This window comes from Portunus trituberculatus, chromosome 47 (assembly GCF_017591435.1).
Source record: "Portunus trituberculatus isolate SZX2019 chromosome 47, ASM1759143v1, whole genome shotgun sequence".
Lineage (NCBI taxonomy): Eukaryota > Metazoa > Arthropoda > Malacostraca > Decapoda > Portunidae > Portunus > Portunus trituberculatus.
In genome coordinates, this window is record NC_059301.1 from 3,086,073 (window position 1) to 3,101,072 (window position 15,000).

Consider the following 15,000-nt stretch of genomic DNA (forward strand, 5'->3'; position numbering starts at 1 on the left):
GAGATGAAAAAGAAATCCACTCAAGAAATCAGTAAATATATAATACTTAAGTGAAAAAAGAAAAGTAAAAATTGAGATGATTCTACTTGGTTCCATAGTAAAGTTTATTGGGAATGTGCCTTTGAAAATGTGAATACTTGATTAGGTTATAAGATAGATTGCATTTTTGATGAGGTGGTCAGGATGCACTTCATGTACTATACTCCTTTGAAGTATTCTTCTATTTACACCACAAAACTTTAAGGAATTACACACACACACACACACACACACACACACACACACACACACACACACACACACACACACACACACACACACACACACACACACACACACACACACACACACACACACACACACACACACACACACACACACACACACACACACACACACACACACACACACACACACACACACACACACACACACACACACACACACACACACACACACACACACACACACACACACACACACACACACACACACACACACACACACACACACACACACACACACACACACACACACACACACACACACACACTGTCTCTCTGTCTCTCTGTCTCTCTCTGTCTATCTCTGTCTATCTCTCTCCTTCCTTTTTTGAATAAAGGGAAAAATGATGCTAAGTCTGGTCTTAGAATTAAAATAATACACATATATTTTCGAGATTTTTATATGAAGAGCAATTGAATATGTAAATAAGCTCAGAAAATCAACTCATAAATTCAGCGTTAACACAAAAGCTTGCGAGAGAAAATTACGTAATTGACTCACATTCAGAAATAGTCAAGGGAACGATATTTCTATTCTTTTTGATCCACTCAGATATGACAAACAGACAGAGGAACAGACATACAGACAGACGGGAAAACACACACACACACACACACACACACACACACACACACACACACACACACACACACACACACACACACACACACACACACACTACAAACTTAGTTATGGTAAGAAACTTTAATTGAGAGAGAGAGAGAGAGAGAGAGAGAGAGAGAGAGAGAGAGAGAGAGAGAGAGAGAGAGACTAATAAACACGTAGACATGGACAAAGGAGTAAATAGGATAAAAACACACAAAGAAACATGGATAAATAAAGATATAAAAAAAAAAACCATGAAGAAAAGGACTAACAAAAAGACAGACAGACGAACGGACAGACAACCCAAAAATGAACCCGAGGAACAGACGGGCGAGTTCATAATATTAATTTCGCTGACTCAGAACAGGAATACAATAAAAAAAAACTAATAAAAACTCGGTGAAGGCGACGAGCGGATGCAGTGTTTTAGTGTGTGATTGGCCAGTAATGGTGCTAATGGCGGCCCCGGGACCCATCATGATCTCTCTCACCTTACTCTTTTTACTGGAGACCCGGACGATAAGAGCAGAGGAAATGAGGGAAGAGGTGTGAAGAGGAAATACAAAGAGGTGGTGAGGGGGAGGTGCTCGTGAACGGGAGGGGGGTGTCAGGGAGTAAGGGGAGATGTCATGGTAGAAGTTGTGCGGAGGTGATGGTTGTGGGTTGTGGGTTGTGGGTTGGGGTGTAAAGACTTCAGGTAAATAGGACATCAAAAAAAGTGAGTTGGATTTGATGGTTATAAATATTTTGACGTCTTTTACGGTTTCTACATTTTTTTTTTTTAATTGGAAAGTGACTGAGATGTGTTTGTTGACTTGTATTTTATTTTCTCTTCATCACCTTTTCTCTTCACCATTATCACCAAACGTACCTTTTAATTTTTGGCCATTCACTCTCCTTTTATCACTAATATTTTCCGTTCCCTTACTTTATTTGCCTTTTCTTCCTCCTCCTCGCTGTCCCATCTATGCATATCCCTCCTCTCTATTTCTTACCCAATCTTCAACTCATCTTCACCATCCTCCGCTTCATCACCATCACCAATCAATCATCATCAACTCCCTCTCTGCACCAAAAAAGTCGACACAAACACCTCAGCCTTCCGTCCTCACCACCTAGAAAGACAGTCCTCACCAATACCTGCACGTCACAAGCTGCACGTACACCAACTTTTTGCGTCTCAATGGAAGCAAAAAGGAGGGGCGTCTCTAATCGTGAGCAAAATATAACCTGCAAAACCTATACGCGTCATGGTCGGGAGGGCCTGGCGATTTGAGGGGAGGTGGGCGGGGAGGGGCGAGGGCTCTGGATGGGGGCGAGGCGTGGGAGGTAGGCAGGCCGGGAACACAAGAACACTGCCCAGTGCCCCGTAGCAAATCAGGGTATTGTTTTTCCGTTCTGTTCCCTCCTCCTCCTCCTCCTCCTCCTCCTCCTCCTCCTCCTCCTCCTCCTCCTCCTCCTCCTCCTCCTCCTCCTCCTCCTCCTCCTCCTCCTCCTCCTCCTCTTTTCTGTCCGTCTCATCCCTCCTCCTCCTCCTCCTCCTTTCTGTCCGTCTCATCCTCCTCCTCCTCCTCCTCCTCCTCCTCCTCCTCCTCCTCCTCCTCCTCCTCCTCCTCCTCCTCCTCCTCCTCCTCCTCCTCCTCCTCCTCCTCCTCCTCCTCCTCCTCCTCCTCTCTCTCCTCCTCCTCCTCCTCCTCTCCTCCTCCTCCTCCTCCTCCTCCTCCTCCTCCTCCTCTCTTTTCCTTCCTTGATTTCCTCGTGTTGTTTTTTCTCTTATATTTTATTCTCTATTCTTTTCCTCTTCCATCCCCTTCAATTTATTCCTTCTTCTGTGTTTTCTCTTCTATATTCATCTTCCCTTTTTTTCATCGTCCTCTCTTACTATTTGTCTGTCTCATCCTTCTCTGTTATCTCATTTCTTTTCTTTTTTCCTGTTTTTCCTTTCTCTATCTGCATCACAATCCTCTTGCTGCAGTATTTCCATTTTCGATTTTTCCTCCTCTTCTTTCTCTATCGGTTTATTTCTCCTTCTTACTCCTCATATATCTTCTTTCTTCCTTTACTCTTTTTTCATCAATCTCATTCGTTCTCCTCCTGTCATTTCTTCCTCCTCTATTTATCCTTCCTTCCTCCCTCTGGTCTCCCTCCCTCTCCATCTCTTCCCCCTCCCTCCTTTCCTCTATTAGCATCAGTGTCAAGACTCTCACACCTGTAATTAGCCTGTCCTTGTGTATTCTCCAGGTGATCTTTGAGGAACCTTTCTCCTTTCCCTCCTCAACGCAGCGGGATGTGGGTGAGGTGTATACACAGGCCTGGGTGTGTGGAGAGGAGTGTTTGTCTACTATGAGGGGGGTTGTTATATTTGGCTCCAAGTGAATGAGGAGTCGTATTATCATTATTATTATTGGTGTTGTTATTGTTGTTGTTGTTGTTATTATGGCTGGTTGCTGATTGTGCTGCTGTTAATGCTACTTGTGATACTTGTGATAATAATAATGAAGATAAATTTTTCTCACTCTCTCTCTCTCTCTCTCTCTCTCTCTCTCTCTCTCTCTCTCTCTCTCTCTCTCTCTCTCTCTCTCTCTCTCTCTCTCTCTCTCTCTCTCTCTCTCTCTCTCTCTCTCTCTCTCTCTCTCTCTCTCTCTCTCTCTCTCTCTCTCTCTCTCTCTCTCTCTCTCTCTCTCTCTCTCTCTCTCTCTCTCTCTCTCTCTCTCTCTCTCTCTCTCTCTCTCTCTCTCTCTCTCTCTCTCTCTCTCTCTCTCTCTCTCTCTCACACACACACACACACACACATCGAAGTGCAACTAATACGAAGGAAATGAGCTCAAGGAAAACTTCACGTGATCTCTGTTGTCGTGCTTGTCGTAATGCTATTAATTTTTTTCTCTGGAGTTTTTTTTTTTCCATGGAAGTGAAATTGGTGGTTGGCGGGTGTAATGGGTGGCGGGGCGGAACGAGGGAAGCAAGGTCGTTGAGGGTCGTTAGGCAGCATTGGATTGGCTTAGGTGCTTTGTGGAGCTTCCTGGTGCTTCCGGACGCTTGAAGAAAGGATTAGGAGGAGGTGAAGGAGGAGGAGGAGGAAGTGAAGGAGGAAAATGATGAATGATGATCAAGGATAGAAGTTGTGTATATGTTCTTATAAATTGTAACTCTAGTGTGGTGAATATGGCCGGGTTTTTTTTTTTTTTTCTTTTAGTTGTTTTCTTTTCTATTTTCTTGTATTGCTGATTGATGTTTGTTTTCTTTCCATCACGTTAAGGGTGATGCCGTGGAAGTAAATAGAGTCTTCGGTTGATGATGGAAGTTTATCAAAAGCGAATCCAAGTGTGAATTGTGTAAAGTGATGATGGGGTGGTCATTTTTTATTTGTGTTCTCGTTCTCTTCCTTTTACGTGTCAGCAGCACTGAACGAGGAATGAATATAAAGCTCGTTCAACTCCCCTCTCCATGTATATTCTGCGTCATTTGAGAATAACCGTATGAAATAATAAGATAATCCCACAATCTCGCTGAAATTTCTTTGTCTTCTTTCCCTTTGTCGATTAATTTTCCGTAACGTAACAAAAACCACATGATTGATGTATTGTCTCTTGCCATGTAAAGACTATTGTATGAATGGATATAACAGCAGTAACTCCTTTTCTCTCACGCTTTTCGTCGAGTCAGTTTTTTACCACCAAAAAAATAATGGTCTCTGCAGCTTCTTTACTTTTTGGTCATAGTTTCCAACATTGGTTATAAGAAAATCTATCACGTACTTATCTAAAAGGAAGGCAGTAAGAGGGACATATACATACAAGAATCATAAACTCAAATGAAGACATTTTTAAACTCGTGACGGTAAGGATCAGTAGGAAACGTTGGAAGGGGGAGTGTTTAGTGAGGCATGAAGCACACCAGGAAAGCTACTCAGGTCCAGAAACAAGACCCACTTAGCTTTCTTCAGGCGGGGGAACGTAACTAAATGACGAGTAAGATTAATGATGATAAGGCGAATTTCCTTGTAAAAAACAGGATTTCAATAACGATGGAATGATGAATGACTGGAAGATAAATGTGCTACAGTTGAGAAGAGGAAGAGAAGGGAGGAAAAACAGCACAGAAAGAGGATAGATAATGAGAGGAAATGAGTAAAAGCTGATATTGTGAGGCAGGTGACGTGTAATAGAAAGAGAATGGCTTACAGCAAGAATAATAGACGGAATGCTTTTACTTTTACATACATAGAGTATTAGTGTTAATAAATTATTATTAATGGTAGTGGTGTTTTTGATAGAATTATATTAATCTCTATAAATATCATACCCAATATTCATATAACTCACTAAAGACATCATACATACATACCACTTTTACTACCACCGCCACCACCACCACCACCACCACCACCACCACCACCACCACCACCACCACCACCACCACCACCACCACCACCACCACCACTACTACTACTACTACTACTACTACTACTACTACTACTACTACTACTACTACTACTACTACTACTACTACTACTACTACTACTACTACTACTACCACCACCACCACTACCACTATTGCTACTACTACTACTACTACTATCACCACCACTACCACTAAGCACTACCACTACTACTTCTTCTGCTACCACTACCACTACTATTACCACCACTACCACTACCACCACCACCACTGCTGCTGCTGCTGCTGCTGCTGCTGCTGCTGCTGCTGCTTATAGTAATAATAATGATAATAATGATAATAATGATAATAATGATGATAATAATGAAAATGATAATAATAATAATAATTATACCATCAAGTACTACCACCACCATTTCTAACTACTACCACAACTTTTACTACTACCGTACCACCGCCGCCACTACTACTACTACTACTACTACTACTACTACTAGGCATAGGGCTGATTACGTCATCCTTTCTGGGCTTTGTCATACAGAGTTGGTGGTCAGTTGCTTCCTCCGCCGCCTTTTACGTTCCCGGTTCTGCCTAAGTGGTACCCATTTTCAGGCTGGATGGACCTACGAGCGGGAAGTCGTCCTAGAAAGCTCCCGTCTGTGACCAGGTTTCGAAACAGCGGCTTCTTGAGTTTTATGCAAGTCAGACGCACAGCCGCTTGACCTGCCGCCGCGCTGCCAAAAATGATGTCGCCCAACGTGGGGCTCGAACCCACGACCCCGAGATTAAGAGTCTCGTGCTCTACCGACTGAGCTAGCCGGGCTATTGACTTTCGCATGACACTCTATAGATAAAATCACCTATTATCTTTTTTTTTTTTTTTTTCATAGCGTCTTCAGAAAAAAAAAATATATGAAAAGAAATTTGTAAGAAAAAAACTTGGGTAAATTTTATGGGTATAGATAACTGAGTCAAAAAATGTACCTTGATGGGATGACGAGATACAGAGGGCATAAGGGTTCTGCATTACTTTGCCATATTCACCTACTCCCAAAAATTACTGTATACTTGTGAAAGACAGTTCACACTTAGCAGCATTATTATTACTGAGTAGATCGATGTGACTAGCACGTGGTGAGTGGTGCTGAGTGGTAGGGATGCCCTGTGGAAAAGTGAAAGCTGGTGCTGCAGGCGAGTGTGTGGTGAGGTGGTGCGTCGTCCCCACCCTCTGCTTACTCCTCATGGTGGCGCCTTGCTATTGTATAATTATATATACTTTAATGGTGTAAACAAATCGCATCGTTGGATGAAGTCCAGTTCACACCACCACCACCACTGCCTACACCACCACCACCACCACCACCACCACTGCCTACACCACCACCACCACCACCACGATCACTACCACCACTACCACTACGATCACAACCACCCCCTATCACTACGATCACAACCACCCTCCACCACTACGATCACAACCACCCTCCACCACTACGATCACAACCACCCTCCACCACTACGATCACAACCACCCCCCACCACTACGATCACAACCACCCTCCACCTCTACGATCACAACCACCCCCCATCACTACGATCACCATCACCACCACCACCACCACCACCACCACCACCACCACCACCACCACCACCACTGCCTACACCATCACCACGACCACCACTACCACCACCATCATCACCTCACTCTTTCAGCTAAATATCACGAACCAGATCATGTGCCACAACGGCAGCGTTTATTACAGATAGTATTCTAACATTACCATGAGACCCACCATCGACACCACCCACCTTCACCACCGTACTTACTTTTATCATCACCATCATTACTATCGTCACCATCAGCAGTAGCATCACAGTAGCAACATCAGTAACTACGGAAGCACAAAGTCTGAACACCAAAATCATGTTCCTCATCATCACTAGCATTATCTTCACCATCAAAGCTGTAGCATCAAAAAGAGAACTAGTAACTTTAAATAAAACAAAACCACAAAAACATTATTACAACCACCACCAATAACTCCACCACCACCACCACCACCACCACCACCGCCACGACCACCACCACGACGACCACCACCACCACCACCACCACCACCACCACCTCCACCACCATTATCTCCACCACCACCACCTCCATCTCCACCACCATTATCTCCACCACCACCACCACCACCACCACCACCACCATCATCATCATCTCCACCTCCACCACCACCATCTCTATCTCCACCACCACCACCATCATCTCCACCTCCACCGCCACCAACCGCCACCACCACCGCCACCACCACCACCACCACCATCATCATCATCTCCACCTCCACCACCACCATCTCTATCTCCACCACCACCACCATCATCTCCACCTCTACCGCCACCGCCACCACCACCACCACCATCATCACCACCACCACCATCACCACCACCATCATCACCACCACCACCACCGCCACCGCCACCCCACCATCCCCATCACCTAAGTGTTATCAGCAACATCACACAGTAAATGAGTCAGCGGGAGAATTAACACATTTCCTCCCCATTACGAAACAGTAAAGAGAGAGAGATGTCCCGCAACATAGAGAGAGAGAGAGAGAGAGAGGGAGAGGGAGAGGGAGAGGGAGAGGGAGAAGGAGAGGGAGAGCAGGAAAACTATAACGAAACAGACAAATAGAAATATCTAAATACACATAAAAAAAGAGGTAAACAAACAGACAGGGAAACACACAAATCAGGAGACAAACAAACAGATAAATAAGCACAGGTGGGAAATAGAAAGATAAGAAAAATAAGGACGGACAAACAAAGACTGAGATAGACACAAGAAATATAGAGTAAAAGGATAAACACATACATACAGACAGACAGACAGACAGACAGTTATAGACACAGACATAGAGACAAACAGGAAGAAAAAATCAGTAGAGAGAGAGAGAGAGAGAGAGAGAGAGAGAGAGAGAGAGAGAGAGAGAGAGAGAGAGAGAGAGAGAGAAACATACTTAACGACCCAGTCTCCAACTTTCCAACAAGAAAAAGATAGACAGACAGACAGACAGACAGACAGACAGACAAACGGATGGACATACGGACAAACATACACAAAAAGGTGGACAAAAACGACAAACAAACAGGAGTAATGGAGGAAACACAAAAGAGGAATTTGGGGATTAACAAAGATCCGCCTCCTCTCCTTCTCCCACCATCCCCCTCTCCCTCTCTCTCTCTCTCTCTCCCTCTCCCTCCCTCCTCTTCTCTCTTCCACACGTCGGCGACCTTTTGATAGGTTAAGGAATCTCCATTAGTGATTCTCTCTCTCTCTCTCTCTCTCTCTCTCTCTCTCTCTCTCTCTCTCTCGTCTGGAAATCGTCAGTGGGGAGTGGGAGGTGGGACACAAATGGACTTTGACACTTTTACACGGGTCACTTTTGAGAGAGAGAGAGAGAGAGAGAGAGAGAGAAAGTGTGTGTGTGTGTGTGTGTGTGTGTGTGTGTGTGTGTGTGTGTGTGTGTGTGTGTGTGTGTGTGTGTCGAGGCTGGCCAGCTGCCCACACCCCCGCTGAGTGTGGGCGGGTGTGACCACGCCTACCCATTCTCCTGGTGTGTCTCTCTTTTATCTTTTTTTTTTTTTCCTCTCTCTCCCTGTGTGTCCGTATTACTGTGCGTCAGAATTTCAGTCTCCTTGTCTGTGTGTCTGTCTATATGTACGTACGTATGTTTGTCATCTTGTTTATTTTGGTGTTTGTTGGATTATCTGTATCTTTCTATGTGTCTTACTGTTTCTTTTTGTCCCGTTGGTTTTCTGTCTCTTTACTTGTTTGTCTGTCTGCCTTCCTAATTTCCTGTGACTGGATGGATATCTTATTTTGTCTGTTTTTTTCTGTTTTCTCTCTCTTCGATCATTTATCTGATTTTCTATTTTTTCTGGCCCCTCTCTGCCTGCCTGCCTGCCTGCCTGCCTGCCTGCCTGTCTGTCCCTCTGTCTGTCTGTTTACCTGTCTGTCTGTCTTTCTATCTGTCTCTTTGTCTGCCATTTGCATTTTTTCTGGCCCCTCTCTACCTTCCTGCCTGCCTGCCTGCCTGCCTGTCTGTCTGTATGTCTGCCCCTCTGTCTGTATGTTTATCTGCCTGTCTGTCTGTCTATCTCTTGGTATGCCATTTGCATTGACACTCCACGAAAACATGCAAGCTGTGTGTTTCATTCTGTTGTAAGGTTATGAAAATTAAGGAAATGTTCTTATAGGGATGATAATACCGACTGCAGTTTTACCAGTCATAACAAAATTAACTACATTGGAAAATAATGACTTACTTTATTCATTCTCCACTCGCCACTATCACCACCAGCACCACCACCATCGGTACCAGCACCTCTCAAGATACCATCACGCCATTAAGAACATTAAGGGTGGGCAGTGTCACCTCTCTTCCCGTTTACACACCTTTTGTTAATCCCGTTTCCCAGGTAAGATGGAGGAGCGAGGGAGATAGAGAGATAAAGAGACGATTGACGAGGAAGAGGACAAGAAGGAGGATGAGGAGGAGGAGAAGGAGGAGAGAGAGGAATTGAAGAAGTGGTCAGCTAAGGAAGGGAGGCGAATGGGAAAGGAGGATTATGGTAGAGAAACAGGGATTAAAAAAGGTTAAGGAATGTCTCTCTCTCTCTCTCTCTCTCTCTCTCTCTCTCTCTCTCTCTCTCTCTCTCTCTCTCTCTCTCTCTCTCTCTCTCTCTCTCTCTCTCTCTCTCTCTCTCTCTCTCTCTCTCTCTCTCTCTCTCTCTCTCTCTCTCTCTCTCTCTCTCTCTCTCTCTCTCTCTCTCTCTCTCTCTCTCATGGTATAAATTTTCTGAGCATTTGTGTCCATCTACTTAGGTATGCACCACCTGGTTTTCATGTTGTAAAGAAGAAATCTTAATTTTTGTGTCTTCTGCTCATGCAATGTCAGCTTTACTTTCAGTGTTGAGATCCACAGAAGACAAGAATCATTTCTGGTCGTTGTTAATGTGACGCTGGCGATGAGTCGGAGAAGGAAAAGTAATGAAGTGTTCAGATGAAAAGAATATTGCCAGTTACTGAAATAGAAATAAATAGTAACTTATCAGCCATTATTGTTGATCTTTTCTAACCATAAACATATCGTAATATAGGAGTATGATTGAAGAAAATACAGTTTTTTTATGAGAAAATTAATTCCTTGACTTAAGACACCTAATATTCAACATATAACATCACAAAATCGGTTAAAAAACAAACATTTGGTATGTAGATATTCTTTGGCGTCCAACTTTGTCAGCCATCTTGGGCGCCATCTTGAATTTCTCAAAACGCTGAGTGGTGGCTGCAGGGCACCATGCAGATCCTGAATCTGTGTGACTTCCCCTGTCAGAACCGACCACAAGCTGTTCGGGGTGGTGTTGGGAGGCTCACCCCGCCTGCCCCCTTCAGGCTTAATTCTACCTTGTTCTAAATACAAGACGAGAACCTTGTTATTATTTGTACTATACTGTTTATAATATGCATGTACTGTATACGAAATGTACAAGTATCACACACACACACACACACACACACACACACACACACACACACACACACACACACACACACACACAGCTCATTACCATGCTCACCTCTGTCCCTAGTCATGGTCATGCCTGTGTGTTACTGTCATGCACCCTACGGTTACGAGCGTCACTGTCATCTGGGATCCCGTCATGATCTTCGCCTGCCGGTCCATCAGTCTTGTTCCTCACCACCACGTTCATAACTCTCAAGCATGTCATCGTAATTGAAATCACAGATAAGAATATAATTCATTATGTGCATTACTTGGGCGTGTCATTGAGCACCACTGTCAGGCACATCAACGTCATGACTGAACTACTTTCGCATGCGTCACACCCCGTGCCTTAATCACATGTGCATAGCTTCTCCATGCTGCACAAGGGTCCACGTGATGTGCCTTAATGCTGCTATGTGGTCACGGCGGCTAAGGACAGCCCTGGTAGGGAATATTTTCGAGAGCTCTGGAACTCTCACAGCCAATTGGTCACACCGACCATCAAAATACAAATCACGGACTGTATACAGATTATAGTTGCCCTCTGTACCGTTTTATCTTACAAATATATTTTTCTGTAAACTGAAGTGTTTGGCATTTTATACATATTCATGACCTTTTTACTCTGCTTGTGAACGATTCGCCAGACAAGAGCCATGGTCTCCTTAACTCGATCTGCAGACAGGTTCTGTCTTTCTACACACCAAAACTCAACCTGACACATCAGCCTCTTTAATGCACTTAAGTACCTCATCCAGTGTGAACAGCGCGGCTTTGCCCTCCGCCCCCAGCGCTGCTGTAATATAATGCACTAGTCCCGGCCACTGGTGGGGACGCCTCTCGGTGGGGACGAGCAGTGTGGCGGAAGAAATTACCTCCGTCCGTCCGTCGGTCCGCGTCCGCAGTTGTGGATATGGTGATGAGCGGGAGTCCATGACAACTTGCAGGGGAAGGAAGCCCCCGACCTATAATGACACCGGAATAATATTTAGAGAGAGCGATTATAGTTCCCGCCATTAACACGTGGCTGTAGGAAGTCGGGCAATTTGCAGCAATATGCGGAGAGGGGAAAACTGAACAACGATTACTGACTCCCTTGGTGGAAAAGGCGCGGTGATGGGAGTGGGTGGTGATGGACGAGTCGTAATGCCAAGTGTTGTCATTACGGACGATTGCATATAATTTGCCTCATGTAAATGACGTGAGAGAGGAAGCTCGGTTATATATGTCAAGTGTCTTAATTCCTGCTTCGTAAGGTGACGGGCAGAAGATAATTAGAGGGGGAGGGAAAAGAGAGCAGGTGAGCGCCTGAAGGAGGCAGAGGAAAGGAAGGGAGAAGGGAAGAAAGAGGAAGAAGAGGGAATGATTAAAACACTGAAATTATCAGGGAGCTGCAAATAAGGCATTGTGAGAATGATTCATCGGCGACAGAGACAGAAACAGAGAAAGAGACAGAGACGGACACAGAGAAACAAAGACAGAAAGACAGAGACAGAGACGAACACAGAGAGACAAAGAAAGAAAGACAGAAAGACAGAGACATAGACAGAGAAAGAGACAGAAACGTGATGCAGCCAATACTCGTACTGAAGCAAGACATTAAGAGCACATTTTCTGCATGTGTATATTTCAAAATTAAATTGCCTCGAACCTTTAAATTCAAACACCTTAATATGGTAACGAAGAGTCACTAGAAGCAGGTATTACAAAGGAAATGGGTATTTTTATTCTTTTTTAGGGAAATACAGTTTTTCATTACACATATTCTTACTAACATAGTGCACGTTGAAGGTTATGTGGTGTACGGGAATATAGCAGTGTGCTCTTCTTCAAGACAGCTGATTGAAAGAGTGACTAATTAACTGACGGATCTAATGAATGATTAATTAAGAGAAAGGTAAGAGGATCATTAGGAAAGTGGTATGTGGAAACACACACACATATTGAAAGCAAAAAAAGTGTAGAAGTGAACGGAAGGATGTCAGAAGTATGAAAAATGGGTGTAAAGATCTAAGAAGAATGAGAAGTAATAAATGTTGGAGGAGGAGGAGGAAGAGGAGGAAGAGGAGGAAAAGGAGTAAAAGAGAAGATAGTGCTGGTGCTTGTCAAAGAAGTAAACAAAAAAATAGAAAAGAACGAAATTAGAAAAAGGTGGAGATAGAGAAAAAAAACTATAAATTGAAATAAAAAAGTTAAGAAGACAAATACAAAAAAAAAAAAAATATGGAAAAAGTAGATGAAGCGTTTGCAAAAGAAAAAGAGAAGGAAAAGGCATGGAGAGATTGAAACCTATGAGGAGAGAGAGAGAGAGAGAGATTGAAAATCAAATATGAGGAGAGAGAGAGAGAGAGAGAGAGAATAAAGAGAGAATGAGAGAGAGAGAGAGAGAGAGAGAGAGAGAGAGAGAGAGAGAGAGAGAGAGAGAGAGAGAGAGAGAGAGAGAGAGAGAGAGAGATAGAGAGAGAGAGAGAGAGAGAGAGAGAGAGAACGAAACAAAATCCGAGAAAATAAAAAAAAAGAAAAATTGACAAAAAAGGAAACAATATGGACAATACAAAAAAAGTGAAGACTGAGTGGGAAAACCTGAAAGCATTTTTTTGTAATAACATAGCAAGGAAGTGCTTGAGGCGAGGTAGGGGAGCAATGGGAGGATAGTACGGCAGGGGGCGGGGAGACGCTGACGTTTGTAATGGCAGTGATGAGGATGGTGGCTGTGGGGCTGCGAATATTAATGACTCTTTCCTCCCTGCTCCCTGTGGCTGATCTAATGACATACGTCCCTCTGTCCCCGTCGCCACCCCCAGCAAACACGTTCCTAACATCCACATGAGGTTGCACGGTGGCTGACGGTGCTAAGATATCCTGCCTCCCCCTCAAAATACTCATCTGTGTCCCCTTCCTCCGTGTGTCTCCTGGAGTGCAATGCTGCTTTGTGGAAAGTTGTGATAGTTTGAAAGGGTTGATTATTGTGTTATTAGATCTGCTGCTCCTCAGATTCGCTTCTTGTTATTGAAGGGACGGACGTGGTCTGTGTTCCACTGAGGCTAAAAATGCTTGTGGGGAGAGGGTGCGAGTGTGTGAGGAGGATGACGATGATGATGTCTACGTGTTTCCCTATACTTGAACTAGGGGCAAGCAAGTCAAGGGCAAAAGACACAAGGAAAAAAAGTCCGACTAGGTCCGGCTTCCCAACAAATAAAAAAAAAAAAAAAAATCGATTAAATAGATAAGATGAAAAACGATAAATAAATGAACTCAGTAAAAGAATGGATATATGAATATATATATATATATATATATATATATATATATATATATATATATATATATATATATATATATATATATATATATATATATATATATATATATATATATATATATATATATATATATATATATATATATATATATATATATATATATATATATATATATATATATATATATATATATATATATATATATATATATATATATATATATATATATATATATATATATATATATATATATATATATATATATATATATATATATATATATATATATATATATATATATATATATATATATATATATATATATATATATATATATATATATATATATATATATATATATATATATATATATATATATATATATATATATATATATATATATATATATATATATATATATATATATATATATATATATATATATATATATATATATATATATATATATATATATATATATATATATATATATATATATATATATATATATATATATATATATATATATATATATATATATATATATATATATATATATATATATATATATATATATATATATATATATATATATATATATATATATATATATATATATATATATATATATATATATATATATATATATATATATATATATATATATATATATATATATATATATATATATATATATATATATATATATATATATATATATATATATATATATATATATATATATATATATATATATATATATATATATATATATATATATATATATATATATATATATATATATATATATATATATATATATATATATATATATATATATATATATATATATATATATATATATA

At 41.5% G+C, this 15,000-nt stretch overlaps 1 long non-coding RNA gene and 1 other non-coding gene across 2 annotated transcripts in view; one reads left to right on the plus strand and one right to left on the minus strand.

Moving 5' to 3' along the window:
- Positions 1–15,000, plus strand: part of LOC123498078 — a 156,740-nt gene that overhangs the window by 52,175 nt on the left and 89,565 nt on the right. The gene's annotated exons all lie outside the window — the stretch shown is intronic.
- Trnak-cuu lies at positions 6,043–6,115 on the minus strand. The gene has a single exon. It is a non-coding gene; the product is annotated as a tRNA-Lys (tRNA).